The sequence below is a fragment of the Rhineura floridana genome, chromosome 2 (genome assembly GCF_030035675.1).
Source record: "Rhineura floridana isolate rRhiFlo1 chromosome 2, rRhiFlo1.hap2, whole genome shotgun sequence".
Classification (NCBI taxonomy): Eukaryota; Metazoa; Chordata; class Lepidosauria; order Squamata; family Rhineuridae; genus Rhineura; species Rhineura floridana.
Window position 1 is genome coordinate 106,632,358 of NC_084481.1, and position 19,614 is coordinate 106,651,971.

The 19,614-nt window shown below is 42.7% G+C and overlaps 1 protein-coding gene across 2 annotated transcripts in view; it reads left to right on the forward strand.

The window, feature by feature from the left end:
* The first annotated feature begins 1,218 nt into the window (after positions 1–1,218).
* Positions 1,219–19,614, forward strand: part of EPS8L2 (EPS8 signaling adaptor L2) — a 131,058-nt gene continuing 112,662 nt past the window's right edge. The window contains exon 1 of one of the 2 annotated variants that reach the window (XM_061610018.1): positions 1,219–1,829. The gene's annotated coding sequence lies outside the window, so the exon portion shown is untranslated. The remainder of the gene's footprint in view (positions 1,830–19,614) is intronic. The other variant, XM_061610019.1, reaches the window with a different exon arrangement.

The following is a 19,614-nucleotide window of genomic DNA, read 5'->3' on the forward strand; positions in this document are numbered from 1 at the left end:
TTACATTGTTGGATCTGTAGGCAAAATTATTTATTAAATTTATATAGCACCCTTCCAGTAGGGGCCCAGGGCAGCAAACAAAAACACTAAAAACAATCTACAACATCTTAAAAACAGACTTTAAAATATATTAAAACATATTTAAAAACCTATTAAAACCTATTTAAAAGCATCATTTTAAAAAAGCTTTAAAAACACCTTACAAAGCAATTCCAACACAGGCAGACTGGGATAAGGTCTTTGCTTAAAAGGCTTATTGAAAGAGGAAGGTCTTCAGCCGGCACCAAAAGATAACAGATGGTGCCTGTCTAATATTTAAGGGGAGGGAATTCCAAAGAATTGGTGCAACCACACTAAAGGTCCATTTCCTATGTTGTGCAGAACTGACCTCCTGATAATATGGTATCTGTAGGAGGCCCTCACCTGCAGCGCGTAGTGATCGACTGGATATGTAAGGGGTAAGATGATCTTTCAGGTATTCGGTCCTAAGCTATATAGGGCTTTATAGACCAAAATCAGAACCTTGAACTTGGCTCAGTAGCTAATGGGCAGCCAGTGCAATTATTTCAGCAGCAATTCTTTCAAATGCTTTCTAAACTGGCACACTGAAGTCAAGTTCCCTAAAGCTCGGCTCAACTTACTTCTGAGTAAACATGTCTTGTCCTGAGCTGTCACTTTCTATTTGTGAATCTATTACCTCAAATGCTGTGTCCATTCCAAAGCCCACTGAAGTCAAAGGAAGTGTTTCCACCCATTTCAAACTGAAGAACGTAAATGTACTTTATCCAAGTACCTTGCTGATCTTTCTTTTTCTCTTTGCAACATCCTTGCAAGCCAGAGACAACTTATCTCCAAGTTATTGATAAAACATAGGACCACTAAACTGTGTGCCATGCTTATTGGCATCTGGGTCCATGGCTTCACAGAAAAAAAAATTCAGAGTCCTAAGTCCATCCATTTTGCTGAAGCTGGGTAGTCCATGAAACTCTACACTTTGTTTCTTCACATTTGAGAGATGCCTTTAGCCACATCCTCAAATTTGCACAATTTTTCCACCCTTACGATGCCAGGACAGACTGAGCACAGCTTATTCTGGCAGGATAAACCTCACCAGACTGGGCAAGACTGCCAAGAGGCCACAAGCCCTCTGAGAGGCAGCTTGTGCTTTTGACAAACGTTGACTTGTTTTCCCCACTGCGTCGCCAGGTTGGTCATTTCCTTTTCCCCCAACCGTGAAGGGGGCGGGGATAGACAGAAAACAAAAACTGAAGCCAAACTGAAGCCTTTTTCTTGCTTCTGGGATCGAAAAAGTCTGAGATGAAGGAAAACAACAATAAAGCACGTTCGGCACTCCTCCACAGGCAGTGACTTGTTCTGGTTTTACAGTGTTGCACCAGGTGTCAGCAGAGACACCCAGCTCTGAGGCAAGCTCCAGGCTTGCAGACTCTGAGGCTTCTGGTTATATAGTAACCTGTTGCTTTAGCTGCGGCTCCTCCTTTCCCTTCTCTTCTGGCTGTGCTAAGAAAGCCCTTCCACCTGCTCTCAGAGAAGCTTGGGAGTCTGAACTGGAAGACAGGAGAACAAAGAACGAGAAGGGGGAGATTACTGGGGTCGAGAGTGTGGTTTCATTCTCTCTCTCTCCTCCCCCCCTCCCCAATTCCCTGGGCAGGAGGCCGGTGATCATCACTGTCAGCACTTGGCAGAGGAGGAAGCCTGAAGGGGGTTGAGAATGGCAGAGAACCTGTACTAAGAGGAAGAGAACTGCTCAGTGGGAAAGAAACGACAAGCACCCAGGAAACTGGGAGATTCCAGCCGACATCTGAGCAAAAGTAAGTTGCTGATTTAAAAAAAATCTCCCTCCCCCCACACGTTTGACATTAAGGCAGAAAACAACATTTTGCATGGCTAAGGGAGCGAATGAATTTGGAAAAGGGAGAACTGCTAGGAAAACAGCCCTGGAAGAAGTAAAATATAGAATTTAGGGGGAAAGGGCAAGCAGTTTCTCCATATTTTTTGTGTGGTGTAATAACATCCCTGTCCAAATACTAAAGCTCAGTGCTTGTTTGACACTCTTGGGTAATAAAACAAAATCTAAATATCCTCCTTTTGACGGCTGTTTCTCTGAAACAGTGTTAAGCTGATTTCAAAAGCTATAAAAAAAAACTGGTTGGATTTTTCTCTGCTTTTCTATCTGCGTGGCTGTAGTTTTGTGAAATGGACTCGAACTTGCAGTCAATGGAGAACTTTGTTTAGTTTTCTCTTTTATTTAGTGAAATTGTATTCTGACTTGCAAATTTAACTCTTGGAGGTGTGATAATGTGTGTGTGTGTTTAAGTATAGAAAATGCTGGTACAAATTCTTCTCACTAATGGGAGTCCTATTAAAGTAGAGCTTTCTGAAATGTTGCCGGATATCAAACCCTGGGAACTAATCACTGTGTTGTCAGACAAATGGGGCACTTGGATATAATTGCCCCTTCCCTTTAATTAGGGCAATTTGGTATAACGTTCAACAGCAGGACTATTCTTCCATGCTGTATAACTGCTAGAAGTGTAAACAGAAAGACCAGAGCTTTCTATGCAAACTCACAAATTCCAAGTTACTGTTCCGAGGGGCATTTTTAATTTTTACATTTTGTATTCTTGGAACCAGCTGCCAAGTACGAAATACATGCACACGGTATAATTAATGAACAGCACACACATATATAATGTATGAATGGCACACATCTTTTCCATTCATGCCCATTGCTCATATGTATTTTGCAGAAGTCACAGTTTATACATTTGGATGACACCCTGAAATTACATTTATGACATGTATTTGGGGATTTGTACCCATGTACAATATGTAAAGTATAAAGATATCCTAAGGAGTTTGAGCCATTGTGAAGACAGTTTCTTTGTTGGTGATGTTGGGCTCCTCGAGACTTTTGCTAAATCTTGGCAAAACAAACCCTGATCCAACTGTACAGTCTGAAGCTGTACATTCAAGAACACAGCTGAATTTAAAATATTCTAACTGGAAGTCTGAGTATCTGAGTTTTCTGTGACATACTATATTCGTGTCAACATAATGCCATGTAAACAAGAGTTATAACTATCCAGGCTTCTGTTTCTCCAACATATTCTGAATATTTGCATAAATGAAATTCTGCAGCAGCCTTCCCCAACCTGGTGCCCTCCAGATGCTTTAGACTACAGCTCCCACCAGCCCCAGGCAGCGCATGGGCTGATGGGAATTGTAGTTCAAAATATTTAGAGGGCATCAAGTTGGCAAAGGTTGTTCTACAGTATCAATGTGATCTAGTTCTTTGATTATCAAGAGGAAAGAATGGTCCATTTAGAAATCCCACTTGATTGCTATTTTTGGTTAACGAGATCTGTTATAAAACAAGAGATTAGAATCTGCTGACATTGTAAAATGCAATAGGCAGTATCAGAGTGGTCTGCACACTGGGCCCCTTCATATGATACTGCAGCAGTGTGGGAGCTGCTTCCTCATGGCTTCTTAACACACTGCTTTGCTAATTTCTGGAAGCCAGGACTACATGGTTTGGGGCAGGTGTGCAGCTCTTATCCACCCAACTAGGAGGAAGGGAAGCAATCAGCTGGGAAGGGCCCTGGGGATTAGTTCTGGCACTGAGAATTTCTGTGGCAGTTTGGGAAGAAGCTACTGAGCAGCAGTTATTTTGTTACAACTGTATTAATATGAAGGGTCTTTCAGGGTGAATACAGATGACCATCTTACCACTCATCTGCCTCTCGTGTGATAAAATGTTTCTTATTACTTGGCAAGATAATAACAAACAAGTGGCTTACCAGTTGGTTATATGCACAACTTGGAAAGGTACTACCTGGTAATTAGTCATCTGAATCCACATTCTGAATCTTACATCTGTTATTCATGCAGTTCAGCTTGTTCATGATTTGTGACAGTCTATAATCTCAGGGAATGTTTTTACATTGAAGGGTGGGGTATACATTCATAAAATAAACAATATTTCAGCTAGTGTTTAGCATCATAAGCCATTGGATCAATTTTCACTGATTGAGCCTCAGAGTGGGCCTCCATCCTCGTACCAACATCAGGCATGAGAGCCCCCAAGTCCTGAAAATTATCTGTCTTACAGGATCAGGGCCTGCAGACTTTGGCCAGATGAAAATGTGATCATGAAAATTATGAAAACAAGAGTGGTCCACTAGGCAAAGTGATGGTCCTGTATTCAAATCCTTGCTCAGCCTTGGAGTTCCAAGATGGCTTTGACAAACACAGGAACACAGAAAGCAGCCTTAATCTGGGTCAAACTCTTGGGCCAAGTAGCTCAGTATTGTCTACACTGACTGGCTGTAGCACTCCAGGATTTCCACCAGGATTCTCTCCCAGCCCTGTCCGGAGATACTAGGGATTGATCCTGGGATCTTCTGCATGCAAATCAGATACTCTACCACTGAGCTGTGTTCCTTCCCCATAAGAGCAAGAAATCAGTTTCCTAAGCTCAGTACTGCAAAATAATGAAGTCCCAGAATTGTTGCAAGGCTAAATGAGATGAAGACCATAAAGCTGTTTTACATATGAGAAATATTATTGGAAAGATGAATGATGGCAAATAATTAGGTGGGATGCACATGGACATTTGTATATACTGTATGTTATCAGCTTAACAAAGTAATAAATATTTCCAGCTTTTAATAAGTAAAGAATCATTACATCAGGGGTGAGAAACCTTTTTGGCTGGGTGGGTAAAACTTTTATTCCCCATCTACCCACTGTGCAGGCCAACTTTAACAGGTGGGCAGGACCTGTCTATCATCTGACATAATTATTAAAATGTAATTATTACATTTTAAATAATCATTAGGGATTATTTTTGGCTTCTTGATTTTTAAAGCAAGCTTTTATTCAAGCTTGCTTTGAAATCTATAAACATTTTTAAAGATGATATTTTTATTTGAGAAATGTTACTCTAGGAGTAGGGCTTTAAGAAAACCACAAGTGATTATTCCATCTATGATAAGCATGATGAGCGCTAGTAAATCTGGAGAGTGGAATTTCAATGGATCCACCCAGAATGTGCAAATCTCTCATATACCTGCCCACTCTATTTCGTTATATCTCTTCATGTCCTTGTGCCTCAGGGTCGTTCTGGGAATGGAGATTCAGTTGTTACACCAAGGCCCAGTTGCGCTGGGGCTCTTTTTCAGAGGCTATCACTTGCCATGCAAATCATCGTTAAGATAGGGTGAGGACTGTGATGTTTGCAGACTTGAAACAAAGTATCCAATTAACCCAAAATGAGAGCCATATTAAGATGATGGATTGACTGCTGCCATTAGCCACCTCATCCCTAGCCCCTTTTCAGTGAATGCATTTTATATTTGCAATTGGGAAACTTGGTTGGATGTCGGCAGCAGTCCCAGCTACTGTGTTTGTGCTCCAGGAGAGTTGCACAGATACAGAAACAATAAGCCAGATGTGTGGCTTATCCCCAGAAGCATTGCCAGCTCTTGTTCTTTCATCACTCAGCTTGTAGTTTTTGTTAAAAATGTATATGGATTTCAGACTTAATCCACGTTTTCACCCATGGAGGCTGGGAGGAAAGCTATCCTGCTACAGACAACACATAGATTTTATTAGTTTAAGGAATTATAGTAGTCATGTGATTAACAACTTTCCTATTAATGCAAGCCATAACATGTGTAATTCATGCAGTGTGTCCAGCTGCTCCTCTTCTGACTAAGATTTTATTAAACTAGAAAGACTGCCATGGCTCAAAAATAGAGGAAGCAATTTTGCTGGGCATAAGCCAATGAGAACATCTCCTGCCCAACCCTCATTTATGGTTCAAGAAAACTACTTCCAATGGTGCTTACATAGGGCATTATATCCCATTTATATTCTTGATGACTCAGAAAATCAAGAGAGAGAAGAGAATAACACAGAGTGGGGTGGGATGCATCATGCCTCAAGCATAAGTATTTGCAGGTTCACCTTCTGTAGGACTCTGCTCAATGGCAGGTCAACCAACATGGCCTAACTCTAGGACTGCCCCATGCCTGATCTGGCCTGACATGGACGCCCCTTGTGGCACTGGTTTTGTGAAAGATAAACCTCCTTCTTTATTTTATTTTCCTATGTTTTCTGCAGTTCATACAACATTTTTAGATCCAGCTCTTGAATTGGTCTGAATTGCAGAAAACTGATTTTCTGCTGATTTCTCATAATAGGTTGACCCTATTAGCAGTGGCTACAAGGGGATAAGGAGGGCTAGACAATGAAGAACAGGGTAAGTTGAAAGGCATGGCTGGAGAAGGCTGGGCTGGGTTGAGTTAGGCTTAGGGTGGAAGATTCCTGTTTTCCATGGCACTTGACACACACAACTTGCATAATGATCGATAGAGAGAACAGGAAAAGCTGGTTGTCTGCAGTAGAGACTCCTATATTAAGAGTGAATCAGTATTGCGGCAGAAATGACCTAGAGATACTTTAAGCCTTAATATCTTTCCATTTTTAGTTTAAATCATTAGAAAAGCATATTTTGTTTGGCAACTTCAGTAGATGTGAAACTGGCAATTCCCGCAAACTGTATGTTCGTTTTGGTAGACTGAAACTAACCATTCTTCCCACTGTCCCTTAATGTAAGAGAAAAACAACATTATTATTGAAACTGCTTTATGGGCTACTTTTAAACCATGTATGATTTTATAATATTACTGTGTTTTAAGTTATTCCTCATTCAAAGTTTTATTTATTTATTTGGACAATTTATATATCACCTATATTTAAAGAAAACTCTAAGCAGTGTTACAACTTATGTTGTAAAGTTCAAACTTGTTACATAAACAGCAAATGCAAAAAATGCTACGGAATATCTACATTCTATAAAACACAATTAGCAACTAAATAGAATATTTTCTTTAGTTTCAAAATAAATATTACATATACAAAATCAGCTACAAAAATACAAGGGAAATATATAATAAACTTAGTAAAGAACTAAAAATATATCCTCTAGATATCAGGAAGTAAATTTATAAATGAAAATCAGGTTAAAAAAATAAATTTGGACTTTTTAAATAATATGATAGGCAATTAGGCAAAAGAAAATCAACTCACTTCCCAACTGCCATCAGTAATCAATCAATCAATCAAATACGATTATACTATTAAACAAACCACTACAATTAAATTCCCAGCCCCTTATATAATAATAAACACAACTTAAACTACAGCTGAAAATACATACGTTTCAGTTCACAAATACACCCTTGGATGATCAACACACTTACATTAAACTCATCAGTAATCTAAAACGATATACTCAAACTTACATTTTATCTGTTGCTATTTACTCTTCGTGGTGAAAAAGTCATAAAAGGTCTGTTCAAGACCATGGATGCTTTCACAGTGGACATTTACTGTAAAATACCTATGCTTTGTTTACTCAGTTTTTATGGAGCATCTGCGTGACATCATAAACAGAACATTCTCTCATGTTTTCCCTGTTCAGCTTACATTTTTCCAGAGCTCAGAAAATCCAACATTTTAACTGCACAATTTTCTTCAGGTGTAGATGGCCTATCACATCTACACCTTCTGGTGTAGATGGCCTATCACCCAACAACATCTTGGGTCCCCAGATGTTGTTGGATTACAACTGCCATCATCCTGTGCCATCTTAGTCAATGTTCAGGAATGATGGGAGTTGTAGTCCAACAACATACAGGGACCCAAGGTTGAAGAACACTGTCTTATCACGCTGCTATTGTGGTCGATTAGATTGCTCTAACCATTTTCTTCTCTGACTCTCTAGGAGTCTCTGCTGTTACTTTAGCCCTTCCTTTTCCATACAGCATTGCCTTTATATCTGTTTTATATCTGTTTTTCCTCTCCTCTCCCCCCCCCACTTGCAGTGGTGGGGGATCATGATTTGGAGTGCACTGAGGAGGGAGATAGTAGTGAAGTGCAGGGGATGATGTATTTAGCCCTCTCTGTGCACACAATGGTCCCAATGAAAACCACCCTTTCTCCAATATTTCGGAACTGGGGAATTAAAGACTGCTCTCTTGGCTACAGAAAGTTATCTGGATGCCAGAAGTCTGGAAACAGCGTTGCTATTCCACCTCCAGCTTAAAGTAGAATGCTAGTGACTGAGCACTGAGAATTCTCCTTCTCTGGAAGAACCCCAAAACTGTGGTAGATAGATTAGGTTCTAACATGCTAATGCTGGGACTGATTTCATGCCAGAAGGGTATTGATCTCATAAAATCTATTGCATCAATTTCAGTGGGTTTTGTTCTGGAGGTACAAAATTCCAGACTTGGCTAACGTATTCAAAATATACAACAGCCCTGGTATCTACTACCACCAGCAATCTAATTTCAATTTGTTGTTTCATTCCATGTATTTTCACTCTTAAAGCCTTTTCTTTCCTATATTTACCCACAGAAACTTATTGTAAAACAGGGGTAGCTAAAATCTTTGAGTCAAGGGCCATATTAGCCCATTGTCAACCCTCTGGGGCTGCATGTCAAAGTGGACATGGATGAAGTGTAAAAGTGGGTGACAGCATTTTTTTAAAGATACATTTTGGGGGTGTTAGGGGTCACAAAAAACATTTGGCATCACAGAATTGCAACAGGGGACCCATGTAAGTTATTCAGTAATATTTTTTTTTAAATGACACGTTTTGATGTGGCATAAAACCTCTTGGCATTATAGGAGGGTATCTATGGGAACAGTTAGTATTTTCTTAAATTTTATTTTTTAAAAAAATATGAGATGAAAAGTGTTATTAAAAATGGACAAATTTGGGAGGCCATAAAAACCTTTCAGTATCACAGTGGGAGGATATATGGGAGCAATCAGTAAAAAAGTGTTTTGATTAAAAAAAAAAATTCAGGAGCCATAAAAACCTTTCGGCATTATAGCAAGAGATCCATAGGGGCAGGCAGAAAGTTTTAAATATAATAATAACAATTTTTTAAATGACAGTTTTTTAAAAAGGACACCCACACACTATATTTCAGATCTCGACATTTATTTATCAGGAGACTATTTCCAATTTATCCTATAAATGTCTTCTCAGAAGCATGTTTCATTATGGCAAGGTGGAGGTGAACTGGAGCTGGCCCTATCCATCAGTCAGTGAAGGAGCATCTGCTCTAATTATAGTTTTCCACTTCCCTCGCCATTCCTTTTTCCTTTTGTATTATATTTATTAGATTGTGAGTCTGCAGGCAGGGACCATCTTATCTTTTAATATATGTACAGCACTAAGAAAATGTTAGATGCTTTGTAATACTAAATAATAATAAATAATTATTGGCATGAGTATAGGATTGCATCCTGAATCTTTAATATATCTAAGAGCAGGTTTTTGAAACTTACTGTGAAGTTTGTCTGTGTAGGCACACCCCCACACCTATCTGAAATGGTGTTTCTGGATTTAACACAGAAGGGAAAACCCTGCCTGAAGAAAAGGAAAACTCCCATCTTTGAACACTGCCATTGTAGAACAGAGTTCCATGTGTCCCATAGTTATTTTAAAAGTAAAACCTGGTATAGATGCCTCCAATATTTGTTGCAGCAGATGTAAGAGCATTATACCTGTAATCACCTCCTACTTTTTAAAACTCCTGATTTAGTTGTTTCTAATACTATGCTAACATGACAAAGTTAAGTCTATATATTGATTACTAGAGGCTTCGCCCATATGTGCTTTGTGCACCAACCCCTATCCCCAGGAATGGGAATCCCAGGTGCCCCCACTCGCCTTGCCACCCCCCAGCAGGTGTTGCTGCACGGCAGTGGCCACTGCCTAACTCACACTCCTGAGTCAGTCAGCAAGCTTCCCCCCCCCATCACCAAGTCTCCTCCCTCCTGGGTCACCAAGCTTTCTCCTGTCTTCCCCACACATGGGTCACCACTCCTCCTCCGCTCCCTTTTAGACCTTCTCCCCTAAGGGGGAGGAAGGTGGCCAGCTGAGACAAGCCACACAGGAAGAGTCAGGACTGGCTGGTGTGGCACCTCAGTAACCATGCTGCTGTCCCACCACTTCCTGTCTCCTTGCCTTCCACCACTAGGTGCCCCAGCCTGTCCTGACTGTTCCTCTGTGGCTTGCACCACACCTGCTCCCTCCCCTGCCCCAAACCCACCCACCCTGCTCACCTGTCACCCTTGCTTCCCTCAAGCTTTTGCCTCACTTGTCTCACACCCATCATGTCTCACCCTCGTGTTGTGCCCCACCCCCATGTAATGCTGTTGTACATGCTATGTGATTGCTTACAAAAATATTATATGTGTAGATAGATATAAGCCTGGATCAAAAGACTGAGGCGTGACCAAATATATTCCCAGTGGGATCTGATTTTGAACTTCCTTCAAAGGAGGTTTGCCATCTAACAAGCACATAGACCATTTTGGTGCATAGGATGAATTTTGTAAGTCTTTGGATACCAGACATATTGCTTTATATGATGACGTATCAAGTCTAGATCCCAGACAATACTGTCTTTCTGAATTATATCACTTCTGCATAGAAAAAGCTCTCTTACCACTGTGATAATTATTAGCGATGCTGAACAATGTGGACAAGAAACCATACTGAGCACTCCTTATTGGCCAGAGAATCCTCTTTAGCGACTACGAATCAAACCTATGGTAGACGAGTGGTGCCAACTGCTTCATCCATGTGTACAATGATGATGATGCCTGGGGTGTGATCTGTGAGCCCAGCTGACTCAGTGATTGTTATGTGAGGGAACAACACACCTTGTCAGTTAGATTTTCTATGTGCTGTTTATATAAAGTTATGTTCAAAAGGAAGCAATCTGTTAGCACAGCTTTGTTCTAGCGCTACGAATAATGATGAGCTGACAGACACACTAAGATTGATTAGGCTTAGGTAGGTCCTTGTATCGTCATTAAAACCTTATCTTAGCCATAGGATGGGAAGGGGGTCTTTAGAAACATAACAGTGCAAACAAACAAGCACTGAGATGATGTGAGTTATCGGCTGGGAATTCTACAGGACTGTTGGCATACGTGGGACCGACAGCACCCTGTTTTCCAATACAGAACACTATTCCAATGTTCTACATACACTAATTGTTAGGGGAGATGGCAAAGGCTTATTAGCCCCAATTTTGCAATGATAGTGTAAGAACTATTGCAGCACAGTGGGGGGGGGAGTCTTGTTGCAGGGGATGTTGCATCTTGCTGATGGGGGAGAAATATGTGAAAGGATGTGGCTGGAATACTGCCTTCCCCCCCACACACATTGTTTGGTGATGGATGCAGAAGCATTACAAATGTTGAGCTCAGGATTCTGCTTTGCATGCAGCAACATTTTACATACTGAGGACAGAGATTAGAAGAGTGATCCTCTTGTGAGATCCTAGGTTCAACCCATGAATTACACTTGCTTGGACAGGGCTCCTGCTTATAATTGTGCCCCTTTAACTCAGTAGTGGGGAATCTATGGTCCTCCAGGTGATTTCGGACCCCAGCTCCCATGAGCCCCAACCAACATGGCCAATAGTGACAACTCTCCTGCCATGAATGCAACAAAACATTAGGACCCAGGGCAATTAATGCAAGATTAGTTGTGCAGCATGGCTAAAAAAGCTGCATCCTTGCTAAGAAAACTACTAATCAAATCTTGATACTTCTAAGATTCATTCTTTTGGAATCTGAAAGTTTTGCAGTGTTAGCCTACATTTATCCTACTGTGGGAACCTATGAATCCTCCTTAGCTGTCACTATCTATGTATCTAGGGGTGGACAACTCTGTTAATTTCAGTTTCTGCATTTTTTTCCAGTTTTAAATTCAGTTCTCCACATTTCTGCATCAGTTTGTACTTTTTTTAAAAAAAGAAAAGGCCTCATGACAATTTGTCTTCATTTTAGTGCAAATTTATCACAAACATTTTTATATGAAATGTTCCCTAATATACACATTTTGCAAACAATTACCCTTAATAGATGCATTCTTATGCACACTTCTCCCCAATATAAACATTTTTGTACACACTGGGCCATATTCAACAAACATGTTGTGCTAGCAGAAGCAAGCATAAGGATTCCCACTAATGCAATGAGGCTTTCCCCTCTTTCCTATCCCTGCGTGCCCCCAGTGCCCTTCCCATATCTGCTGTGGAGTGTTGGAAGAACCCCCAAGAACAGCATGCCCGGAGGGGGGGAAGGAGAGGGGAGACCTTTCCATCAGGCAAGCTGAAATGCTTGCCCTGATGAAGCATGATTTGGTTGGAGACCTGGTCACAAAATTCAGAGATATCAAAGGATAACTGTGTTTTGGTTCTCATATTGTTTTGGAAAGTGCAAATTAGGAAGTTTTGCATTGAAGTCTGAGCCAAAGCAAATGTCTCCCCCATCCCTATCTGCCTCTGCCACTTCGGTTAGAAAAACAGGGACTCTATGCACCAGCTCATTTTTCTCCTTTCATTGAGCCACACAGTACCATCAAACATTGTGGGTGGGGAAGCAAGGAAGGGAGGTCGAACTAGCTATACAACTACACCCTTTTGTACATTTTCCGCAATGATTCAAAGCTTTTGTGGCTGCCCTGGGTGGGTTATTCCAGCCTGACTGCGTGCTTGGTGTAAAAATAATTCTTTCCCAGACTTCACCTCAGCCTGACTTCCTGGATCTTTGTCTAGTACTACCTCAAAACTCCTATCATCATACTTCCTGCTTCATTGACAAATGTATGTTCTTTTGCCACCCTTTTTCCTCTGGGATGCCTACATAGGCTGAAGACACTAGCTGTATTCGGGCTTTCTAAACCCATCACATCATGAGGGAGAGTGGACAAACAATCTAGCTCTGCATCCATTCACCATCATCATGCCCCCTCTTTCCAAGAGCTAGAGGGGTGACTTCTGAAGGAGGGAGGCTACTCTACACATGCAGAACCCTGGAAAATGGTGAAGGACTTTTAATGTCTGGATAGGGTCGCTGTCTGCTGGTACAGTCAAATTAGCTTATGGATTTGAGCAGTAGAGTGGCTACCTTCAAATATCACAACAAACCATGTTTTATTATGATGGGAATGAGCTAATGCTCCCCCTGGATTCACACACTCTCCCCTACACACACATGTGGCTGCAAGAAGATGTTGGGAAGTTTTCACTTTTTTTCATTTTTAGCTGGTTGTGTCATCTGAACCTGACAAAATGTGTTTATTAATATTAACTATGGCTTGTTTGAAACAAGCTAACATCACATTGGTTTATGAAGCTGTGTTGCTGGAAAAACTGATCGTTAACATTAACCAAGTTTAGGGTTTGAACATAACTCTGGAGGCAAAAGCTTATGAATTTATCCTCTACGCATGTGTGAGTCCAGGAAAGGCTAGGCACATTTACACCATTATGAAAATGTGATGTCAGACAGAGTCTCAGACAATTTCAGTGCTATAACAATACATTGGAACAAGTTTGTCTTCTGTTTTTGTTTTACTTTTTTTTTTACTTACTGTGAGTAGTGCAGCCTTCCAGGGCCAGCGCCAAAGGGTGGCGAGGTCAGACCCTGGTCAAGGGCCCCTGAAGGGCCCCTCCTTAGGGTGTGGGGGTAGCGCTCCCTTTCCGCAATCCTCCACAGGGCTGACTCCTGACCCTGCTGCAGATCGCAGAGACAGAGCTCCCAGCCCCCCCTACAGATTGTGTGGGTCCATGGCACTCACCCACTCCACCTACCTCTCTGCCCTTTCTGTGAATGCCCTGTGCACACAGCTGCCATCAACCAAGATGGCAGCAGAGGCTTCTATAAGGAGCTGATGCCCCTACCACCATCTTGATTGATGGCAGGCATGTGAGCGCACACAGTGTAGCGCGCATACGCACCATCAATGAAGATGGTGGCGGGCATATCAGCCCCTTAGAGAAGCCTCCACCACCGTCTTGGTTGATGGCAGTGTCAGCGCAGGACATTCACAAAAAGAGAGAAGAGGTAGGTGGAGCGGTCCTGCATGGTCTGTGGGGGAGGCTGAGAGCAGGGGGGCTGGGTCAGGCTGGTGCCCAAGGGCCTAGTCATGCCTGGCGCCAGCCCTGCAGCCTTCCCCAACTTGGTATCCTCCAGATGTTTTGAATGGTTTTGAATTACAGCACCCATCAGTCCCAGTTGCCCTGTGCTGGCTGAATCTGATGGAAGGTGTAGTTGAAAACATCTGGAGGGCATCGGGTTGAGGAAGGCTAGAGTAAAAAGGGTATAATGGCAATAGCTATTTTGCTGCTGTGCTAGACAGATGGACAGTGCTCTTAATGTATTCCAGAATATTAAAAAGCCCTGCAGTTTGAGCTCCCTGGAGAAAGAATAGTCTTGTTTGTATTATCCCACTGTCCTGCCCAAACCCACTGGAGTCAGACACAAACACAAAGTTGTTTTTCTTTAGCAGCTTTAATAGAAAGTTTCAGTTCAGAGTGCTTCATGAATTGGCTTACAGGTTGCCCAGGATTCAGCATCTTTACTTGGAATAACAAGGCACAGCTACACTGCACGAAGGCATTGCAGCGACTAGACACACGTCCTTACTGACCTTAAGTAAGGATGGGCGGGCACCCTTCTTGTATGGGCTGTCACTGTGGAGAGTGCGTGCACAGATGAGTGCTCCTCCTCAGAGGGACAGTGAGAGCTCATTGAGATTGTCAGTGCCATCACCTACGTGTCTGAGGTGAGGTGGCTGGCTCCCCTGCTCAACATCCCCCTCAGGAGGGGGCCTGCTCAGTGGCGGCAGCGGAGGCAGCAGGGTGAGTGAGGAAGGGGACAAAGGAAAGGAGGAGAAATAACTTCCTGATTGGTCACTGCCTCCCTGGTAGTAACTGGAGCAATAGAAGCGGAACGGTCACTGTCAGAAGCGTGGGGGCTCCTCACTGGTGCCTTCCCATTGGTCCAAATCTGTCTCCTCTTCCTCCTCCGCATCGCTGTGATGCCAACCTACAAGGCTTATGACACCCACCATGATCAATATGACAGTGTGTTGTATGCTGTAGCTGATAGTCTGAAGTAAAAGACCTTTGATTCAGAAAGCCATTTTCTAGTCTTATTTTACTCCAGTAAGGTGTCACTTGTCTCAGTTAATGTAACAAGGCTACTTTTAAAAAGTGGCCTGTGTTTTTAAGGTAACATCGAGCTGAAAGGTTTCAATATCAATTTATCTTACAGTCAAATCCAGCCTTAACATAAGCTGTTCCAGCTATTAACTCTAAAAAGTATAGATGTTTGTAAAAACACAGAAACCTATAAACCCCAAAATGGCTTGGTGCCCAATCCTTGAGATGATTGTGATGCCCTTTGTTGCACCTTAGGCTCCTGCTCCCCATATGTCCACTGTCTTCCCAAAACATCTATTGTCCAGGAATGCAACCCAGCTTACAAGTGATTCAGTTAATCCACTTTTCTCCCAGTCTCATTAGCCAGCCTTCCACAACCTGGTGCCCTCCAGATGTTTTGGACTACAACTCCCATCAGCCTCAGCTAGCACAGCGGTACTGGCTGGGACTAAGAGTTGTAGTCCAGAACATCTAGAGGGCACCAGGTTGGGGAAGGCTGCCATAAGCCCTTTTATCAGCTCATGCAGACAAGAGCTTGCTTATGAAAACTTGAAAATGAATAGTGGCATCTAAATCCCATCCAGTAATAGGCTGAAATAATGTAATAAGCATTTGGAAAATGAAGGGACAGGGCTGACATTGGAAAGTTCCAAGGAACATACAGATCCTGTTGCCTACCCAGAAAGAGAGGGTGTTAGAAAGGTAGAGATAACTGGAAGCCTTTGCTTCTATCTTTGGGTTCACTCTCAGGAAACAGGTACTTTGGTGAGCACAGGCTGGAAGTAAACTACTGGGAATGAAGCCTGAGGTTATGTTTTGTGCTGTACAGCTGTTCCATCATCCCTTTTCCTGTCTGGGATGCTTGATCCTCATTTTTGGTGTATTAGAACTGAATATGAAGTGTTGTGTGGTTATTAATTGGGACACTGACTGAAGTTGAACAACTGCTTCTAAGGAGGTGGAAGCGCCAATCCTTTTTTTGGTTTGTTTGTTCCTCCAGCCAGCATACCTTTTAGTTTTGTGAACTCCTGTGGTTCTCCAGGGAATTAATGGAAGGATAAGAGTCTGAACAGGTTTTGCTTTCAGTCTGAAGCAGGTGAATTTCCTGGTGCCCAGGAAAGAAGTAGGAGCTTGTTTGTTGCTGTCCTGGGGAAAGGCAGAGCCAGTCATGACTCAGGGTTATGAGAAGGGTGGGGGTACAACAATTGCCTCCTTCGCTAAAGTTTCAGTTTTATTAAAAGCACTGGGAAGATAAGCCACTATATGGACACTAAATGGTGTCTCCTGCCTCAAATGCTATAGCAATCTATTTTTTACACCCCTCTTTTCCCTCCATCTGCAACAAGCAGGGACAATTAATGTGTTTAAGTCCCATTGACTTCCCTGAGACATGCGGTAGGGTGGGTGGAGTTCAAGGGGAGAGCAGAAGTTCACATGAGCACAAAACAAGGTATTATTTTCTGCATTTTGTTTCCTTCTGACTTCACTGTTTAAAATCCCTCTCCCTGCACCATGTATATATATGCACCTGCAACTCAGGATAACATCTCATGCATCTGATGAAGTGGACTGTAGTCCACAAAAGCTTATGCCATAATAAATGTGTTAGGCTTTAAGGTGCCACTAGATTCTTTGCTATTTGCTGCTAGAGACTAACCCTGCTGACCTGTCTAGAAATTCCAAAGAGGCGGTTCTTGGTCTTTTGGAGCTCAGGCTGTATTTGGGAACTTTGCCGAAGCCATAGTCTTAAAGTTTTATCACTATCCAGCAATGCATACAAAAAAATTTGCCTATTCTGGTAATCCAACAGGGTCCGCAGCACAGCACCAAAGAGAATTACCTGTTGAGAACATGCTTGGGCAGGACATGTTTCTATCAGTTCCTGTCAGTCTTCCATGAAAAACTTCCTACAATTCTTACACCTTCATCTCAAGACCTTGATCCCTGGCTGCCTGCTCTTTTAATACTCTCAGGAGAATTTCCTTCAGAAACTCTTTGGTGCTACTGGATGCAAAGCTCTGTATCTTCAAGGCTCAAAGCTGCTGCCCAGCTTGTGGTCTAGAACTTCACACACAGAACATCTGTGTGCCAGTCCTGCCACCTGACTAGCCAGAGCAGTGCCTGTTGGTTTTGTTAAAGTGCCACTCCCAGCTGGCGTAGTGTGTGCCAAGTTACAGCTCCATATGAATTGTTAGCAAATATCCAAATACATGTACACGCGCACACAGTGGAAGTGATGTAAAAAAAGAAAGTGGGAGGGATATGAGAATAGCCACCCACATGTTGAATTGGAAAGCTCGGACCCATGAATGATGATGTGTCAGTGTGTTTCTGCAAAAAGCAATAGCTGTATTCAGAATAAGAGGGAGATGAGGAGTTAGCTTGCTACTCATATTGCCATTGACTTTGCTACTCCCCACCTGCTCTGTGAGTACAACCATTGGGAGGCAAGGCTGCCTCTGTCACTATGACTGGGGTCAGACATTACATTCTGAACCCTCAAAAAGTCCATGGTTGGAGAATCAGGAATTTGCCAGAGACTCTCACACATTCCCTTAACTCCCCCCACTGTGCCTCTTCTGCATTGATTTTAGGGGTATGCAGTGTATTTGAACAAATCTAAAAATGGGGTGCTTCAGAAGATTTTGGAGGTGGAGCAGGAACTGTACATGGTACCCTGAATTGGTCTGCCCCCCCCCCAAAAAAATGCTCCATGGTGTCTTGGTGATTCAGAAATTTAAAAAAACTGCTGTCAACAAGCAAATGCTAAAAGCTAAACTAATGCTTCTAAGCTTATCATATAAAAAAAACCCTCCAGGGTGAGAAGAAGCAGGGAGGGCGTGCTCTATTGTGAATGACAGACCAAGCTTGTAATTGGAGGGAATTTAACCTGGACTCTCCAATCCCAGTGCTTTGAGGGAGGAAAGCTGAAGTAAATTAACAGACTTGAGCTCGTTCACATGGCGAGTTACTGTGAGATTGGTGTTACTTGCATCCCCGTTTAATTCACATGGTTCACATGACATTGCAGGCAAGGCAAGGTATGACGCAGCTTTCTCCTTTAAATCCGTATTAAACCAATCAGCTGGAAATGTGAAAAGTGAAGGAAAACCATCTCCCCTTTGCTGCGCTCCTCCCATGTAGGTGCTTTGCTCCGATGTTTCTTGCTGGGTGGGTGGATTGTCACTTTCAGGTACTCCCCTTTCTCCACCCACTAAACTCTCAATGAATTCCATTTTATTTCCGGCCGCTTAACAAGCCACTTCCGACTGAACTGCTCTGCTGCAGCACTCCTTTGTTTCCCCCTTTTCTCCCCCAGTAAACTGCCTTCCTTCACTCCTTTTAACCAGCGATAGGTGCCCCACCTGTTAAGTTTTGCACAAATACTCCACTACTGAATGCTAGACTTTTTGTCAATGAAACCAAGTTGTGCAAACAATTCACACGAGAGGGAGGAAGAGGTTGGAGGGGTGGGGAAGAAGTGATTTGTTACTGGCGCTTACTACTACTATTGCAAAAGCGAAGTTGACTCCTTCCGCGACTTTCCCTTACAGCGCTGCTGATCTGCAGAAAGGAAGGGAATGTTGGGCTGCAAAGTGTGTGGTGGCATTGGCTTCTATGCTCTGGCGCAATGGAAATGGGGCAGCCCAGATTGCATAACGAGTTGCGCTGAAATTACTTTTATGACCCAGGCTAACAGCTTCAGCAGCTGCACACGACGTGCTGCTTTTCCCTTCCATTTTGCTGCATGCCACCCTAGCAGAGGGGGAAAGGAGCAGCTCCAGGGTAGCCTGAGCCACCTCCTCCACATCTCCCCAAAACCACAACGTTCTATAGCCCCAGACCATTCCTTAAGGGTTCCCCCCCCTTGCTCACATGCACACGCAGTTGTCCTGCAAGAATTTTTTATCTCCTAAGAAAGTTCCTTTCATAAGACTTGCAGGTGATCCTGCAACTCTTGCAAAGCACGATCAGGGTCAGTATTAACAAATGAGTGACAGTTCTTGACAAGGATGTAACCCCCACCCAAACATTGTTTTATCCGCCAATTACCAGTGATGTGACAGGAAGCACAGTCTCTCACTCTCTCTCTCTCTCTCTCTCTCTCTCTCTCTCTCTCTCTCTCACACACACACACACACATATACGCGTGCGTGCGTGCGCGTGCACACACACACGTGTCTCCGACTAGCTATTTTTTTTAAAAAAAAAGGAAGAAAGATTTTTACTAGGAATGGGGGGGTCAGTATCATGTCAATTTCACGCCGTCACCCTTGAAGCCCGAACAGTCATGGGGATTGCAAATTGTTTTTTCAAAGCAAAGGGGGAAATTAATTCTGAAAAAAGGGACCTTGGAGAAATGGGGGGCAGATGACCCCACTTCTTTTCAACTGCCAAACTTCCAGAAGTAGTTGGGGGTAGGAGGTAATTGAAATACTGCACAGGCGAAGCATTTTTGCACATGCCCAGTAACTGAGCAACCAGAGGGACTACACAAGTAAAATTAGAGGGTGGGGACACTAAACTTTTGGAGAGGAAAGCC